Source organism: Argiope bruennichi, chromosome 3, assembly GCF_947563725.1.
Source record: "Argiope bruennichi chromosome 3, qqArgBrue1.1, whole genome shotgun sequence".
In the NCBI taxonomy this organism is placed as follows: Eukaryota; Metazoa; Arthropoda; class Arachnida; order Araneae; family Araneidae; genus Argiope; species Argiope bruennichi.
The window spans coordinates 32,045,460-32,051,854 of NC_079153.1; positions in this window are offsets into that span (position 1 = coordinate 32,045,460).

Consider the following 6,395-nt stretch of genomic DNA (forward strand, 5'->3'; position numbering starts at 1 on the left):
GCTTCATTGTGTTCATTTCCTATTACAATATTTATAACATCGAACATCTGCTTAAATCAGTCATGATACATCTATTGACTAGGCCGTTTAATATAAAGATACCAAATTTGGCACATCATACTTTGGAGGGTAAAAATTTGGACCTCGTTGCGAATTTAAAAAAAATGTAATTAGTATTCTAATTAATTAAAATTAAGCGAAATTTTCGTGCTTTTCCGCAATAACTTCCGAAAATATGACAGTACAAAAATCTCCCATCAAGTGATAACGGGAATTTTGCCAATAAACCTCAGAGCAACGGAAATTTTCCCTAAATTTCAAATAAGAACTTCTAGTATTAAAATTAAAATAGGAAACAAATGCTTCAGCAAAAAAGATTATGAGATGTATTTTGACAAGTTCGAACAACATCCCGTAGAATGGTTTATTCATGGTTTTCAAATTACAATCCCAGATATGTATGGAACAGAAATTTTTACAGATGGTTCAAAAGATGAAAATAAAGCAGAAGCTGCAATAGTAGTATACTACTATGGGAAAGAGATCGATAAAAGTCTTGTGAAATTATCGAAGCATGTCTCAAGTTTCCAGGCAGATGTACAAACTTTAAAGATGGCCATTGAATATTGTGAAAGGGTGGAGGACGGACAGAAGTGCTCAATTTTTTCAGATTCTCTGTCAGTCCTACAAGCCATATAATTATCTCACAATTGTAATATGGAAATATGGACGATAAAAGAAAAGATAAAAAGTATAAAAACTAACAAGTGGATAGAGTTGAATTGAGTTAAGGCCCATATTGGGATATATGGTAATGAAAAGGTGGATCAATATGCAAAGTTGGCGGCACAGAAAGAGGGTGTTGATATGGTTGTCCCCAAATCAAATGGTGTCTTAAAATGGGAATTAAGAGAAGAAATAAAGCTCCAGTGGTTTGGCAGATGGTATATGTCCAAAAACGGAAGAGTAACTTTCGATTTTATTCCTAATCCAGAAATAAAAATAAGAAGATACCATCCACTGATAATTCAAATTATATCAGGGCATGGGGGATTTCCTGCATATTTCCAAAGATTTGGAAGAATGCAGGAAAATAAATGCATTTGTGGAGGAATCGGTACTGTTTACCACTATTTAAAGGAATGTATTGAGATCTCGGAGTTAATAAAAAATCTGAAAATTATAAATAATGACTTAAGTGAAGTACTGATGGTACCAGGTAATCTGAAGGACATGATGTCAAAAATTGACAGTTTTTTTACCAACTATTTGAGAATTTATAGATAAGGAAGTAGGACAGTAATTGACCACTTTGTGGTCAATTACCCTGAAGAGAATGTCAGTTTGACAAATCGGTCAATGCACGGATGGACAATTCTAAAGATAGCAGTCGGCCACAACAAATCCTGTCGATACTGCTATGTTCAGTGGTGGCGGGGTGGTCGGATGTGCGCAAGAACAAGAAGTACAAAAACCTTAAAATTCAAATAAATAAATAAATAATCTTTTCAATAATATTAGGTTTTATTTAGGCTGTATAATTTTTTTTCTCTATATTTATTCGGTTTAAAAAAATATTTTTAGCATATTTTACAACAAGAATTCTGAACGAATACTAGCGTGTCAGGAATAATAATACAAAGAGATAAGAATTCTGGTAGACCCCGAAAGTTATTGATAAAAATCACTATTAAATTTTTTGTTTTGTTTTACAATCCTAATTACTATCGATATTAAAACCAAAAATAATAAAACATAAAAGTAGTGAAATTAAACTTCTGTCCTTAACACAAATCATCATTATTGACAAAATAGATTTCGGGAGAGCAAGTTATATGTTTAATTAATTATGAGAAGAATCTAAAAGATTTATATTTCAAATGTACTATTTCCATGAAAAAAAACTGCCATATGTTACATTATTTTAGATTAAAAATTAGGTTACATTGTTAAAAGGTTAGAAATTGTGGAATATATCCACTTTTTACGAATTTTAGGGGAGCTAAAAATAAATAAGAATAATATGGACAAAGCGATGCAAAGCTTCTAAAATAATATAAATTATTTATCTATCAAAATTTGAAGCTTAAAAATATTTTGCTGAAGAAGCTTTAAGATAACATAACATGTTAAATAAAACATGTAATTGAAAATTTTAGTTACCATAAACCCCTGTGCTGTGAACCACTAGGTCTCCAAAGTATATACACTTTCATAACAAATAAAAGCATATGCACTTTTACAAAGTTACTAAATAAATCGCTGAAATGAGGAACTATCTTGGCCAATTTATTAAAAGAAAGGCATCGTAATGCACATAGGGCCGCGACTTACCTAAAACCACTACTGAGTAAGAACTAAGTGCCCTTCTTTCCTTGTGACATTAATGTGGTCTTGTGTTTTCTAGAAGTACTGACTTGATATCAGTTGCTTATCAGTTTGACCTTGTAAGGCATACTTCAACATGTCCAGGGAAGCGCAATAATATTCTTTACTAATACTTCTTCAACGTCCAAAAAGTCTATGAAGATCGCCTTTCCTTTGTTTTTCCTCAAAAGATTTTCACTATCAGCTTATTTCATCTCCTAGTCCGGTTTACTTTCTTCGCAAAGGTCCTGTATGCCTCTTTGGCGGTATGGGACGCACCAGGATAGAACCTGGGACCTTGTGCTTCGCAGTCCAGTAGCATAACCATTATACCAAAACAAGTGTTCGGGTAGAAGAGCTGTTAACTGGCTTATATGCTATTCATCACAGACTCTCCCTCCAGTGAGTCGGAGGTGAGACGAACGATACGGCTGTTGAGTGGTGATGTATTTATTAGCTTTTGTCTAATGGGCCTGTACCCAGTTGAGTAGCGCCAAGCGTCATAGCGAGCGTGTGTGGGTGAGTGGTTGCCAATGCTGCGTCACGTCAGCGTGACGACTTACGGGTTGCGTCAAGTGAATCTGACGACTTTGGTTTGCTGTGGGTAGATGGCGCCACAACAGCTGTACGAAGGTTGAAGGTTCATTGCCCGAGGTCACCAATTTGGTGGTATGGGAAGCGCCAGGATAGAACCTGGGATCTTGTGCTTCGCTGTCCAGTAACCATTATACCAAAACAATTGCTCGGGTAGAACAGCTGTTAACTGGCTTATATGCTATTCACCACACCTCCATTCAGAATCTGCATAAGAAATACGATCCCAGCTTATTAAAATGGTGCTAATTATTCATTCGTAGTGCCTTATTGATAACTGGAAATATGAAGTAGTGTAGGGGAGATGGTAAAAAAACAAATGCTTCTACCTATAAAATTATATTTCTCTACAGTTTTCCAGTACCGAGTTTTTTGTGACTGTAAGTTACATTTTGAATGACCTTTTGTTCTTTCTAACCTACGGATTCCCGAACTTTTAAACATTGCTACCCACTTTTTAGATACGACTCGCTTCATCTTCGGTACATAGAATTTTTTCAGACATACTTTTCAAAAGAAGTTTTATAGACGCTCTAGGAACTTTTGTGAAAAAAAAAAATATATATTATTAAATATAATTACAAAAATATTTTTAATGCGTGGCTTAATAAAGATTTTGAATCCATATCATATTTTTGCAAATTATGGTAAAAAAATGCATATGCATTCAAGATCTAGTCGCGACCCCCAAAAACTGACTGGCAACCTACACTTTGGAAAATACTAATCCAAAAATGAAATTGATATTATTGAAATAGTTAACTTTTGAATTTTAAGAAAGTATTAAAATATTTCGTATAAAATACTTTGCTCCAAATTTATCAACAAAAAAAAAAAAAAAAAAAAAATGACAAATTTTTTGTTAATTTCTAATTAATTGAATGGGTGAAATCGGCCCAGTCGTTTTGGAAAAGATGTGGAACATGTATACATGCATAGTCACAATGACTTTTATTTATAAAGGGTGTCCGAAAATTAACGCAAGATTTGAATTTGCCACCATTCTTGCAGTAAAGCATTGGTTATCCTATTAAAAAACATTTGACATCTGATAGTTATGGGATTAGCAAAAATGGAGCGTTACATGATAGAACGACGTGTTAACGCAAGATTTGAATGAAATAAAAAGTTTTTTTTTTCTTTAAATTTTTATTGAATCGTAAAGAACACAGGATAGGGCTCTGTATGGAATAATATATGGGGCAAATGGCCTTCACTGCTTTGCTGGCACATACGCACTCTTTTGTCGAAATTTCCCATGACCATTTTGCATAAATTTGGCTGAATTTCGTTTATGCAACGTTGAATTTCCTCCTTTAATGCACGCATGTTTATGGACTTTGTGGCACAAACCTTTGACTTCAAATAACTGCATAAAAAGAAATCCAGTGGTATTAAATCACATGATCTAGATCAGAGGTTCACGAACTTTTTTTTCCCGTGGACCACTTTCAAAGTTTTACTATTTTCGGTAAACCCCCTGCTGCTACATTTCTACTCCTATAAGATATCACCCTAAATTGGGGATGTTAAGAAGAAAAAAATCGCACGAAAGTGCAAATAAACGGGTATTCAAAGCATTGCTTCTTATTTTATTAACTGCGTTAATCATAAATTGAAGCGATTGGTGCTATCTATCACTCAAATTTTTCGCTACAAGGTGTTGTCGGGGGATGACACAGTGAATTACAATTAGTCCTGGTATTATTCTTTTAAAATGGCTTATAAACCCACGATATCGCCCGAACATGGCAGGAGCTCCATCTGCTGCCACCGAAATAATGTTTGTAAATGGAATAGATTTTTCTGTAAAAAAATCACTCGGGACATTAAATATATCAGGAAACAAATGAGTAACGTTTTGTTCTTGGCATTCGTATTTATACTAATGTAGATTGCAAGCACAGCGCAAGTCGCATTTCATCCCTTTGCAGGTGTAAACAAGCATCCCGGACGAGCGGGCGGCACTTTGCAAGTCTCGACATGTGGTGTACACTTGTACTATTATCTATTGTTCTATTCAATTCTGTGTTTGAACCGAGTCTCGAATATTTTTGAATACCTACAGATAATACCTGCCTACGTTGATAGGTAAATCCAAGCCAAAATTTTTGTTATTTATTATGAAAACCAGAAAATTTTTCGTGGACCCCCACTTACAACTTGTGAACCAATGTTTTCTTTTCACGTCTACGTGGACCCCCGTGTGGTCTCCTATGGACCCCTGGGGGTCCACCTGGACCACTTTGGGAACCTATGATCTAGATAGCCAATTCTGAAATTTTGAAACTATGGCTTCCAGACTCATTATTTTTGAAATATTGTTCAATAATGAAAAACACTTTTTTCTATCATTTTTCTCTAACTTTAAACAATCAACTGGATTTTTAACAGGGTTGCCAACACTTTACTGAACGAATGGTGGCAAATTCAAATCTTGCGTTACTTTTGAGACACCTTTATTAAGATAAGCATGTTTTTTTAATTATAAATATTTTTATTTAAGAATCGAGGCATTTCCGTTATTTTAAAATGTGTTTATAATCTAGCTTCATTAATACCGCCCAGAAAAATTAACAGTCTTAAATTTTTATTGTGAATAAAGTCAATTGTTTTTAACATTTTAAAAAGATAAGCGATTGATAAGATGCAAATATTATAATGACATTTTTAAGTCACTGCATTTGTCAGGATTTATTAAAAGGAGATTTTTATTTTCAAAAGAAAATGATTGATAATCAGATGAGAAATTAATTAAACTGAATATTTTTATTTTTGCTATAATAAGGATATTACAAACTTGATTTTTACACTGAGTTCTCCAGCATTTTAATTAATTCAATATTACAAATAATTATTTAATATTTAAAGATGTTTTATAAATTCTTCCTTTAATTTACGGAAATAATGATTAGTTTAGAGAGAAAATTAACATTACTAGTTGAAGTCCATGCATACATGTGATATTTGTATGGATGAAACAATTTTCGGTACTTTCCCGTGTACACAAAGATAAAATACTGTAGTCATTCAATAATACGAATTCGAGATTTTAACGAATTTGTATGCTTAAGTTTATCCTGAATCGGGGGAAAAATATATTTGAATTTATCCGTTTGTATGCGAGCGTACCTCAAAAAATAAAACGATTTAGAATAATCTGGCCGGCTATTCAGTTATAAATGAATTCGATAACTCCAAAACATGAACTAGATAGATAAAATTTGTTACCCGGGTTTAGGCTTTAAAATATAGATTCTTATTAAACTTTTGAACAAAATCTGTCAAAGAATTGACCCATGTTCTGCATGCATTTAAACGCAATAACTAATAAATGAACTTAAATCGATAAATTTAGTATGGTATCTTGCGATTACAACCATAATTCCATATCAAATTTTGATTTTATCCGGTGTTCAAAAAGGTATTTAGTG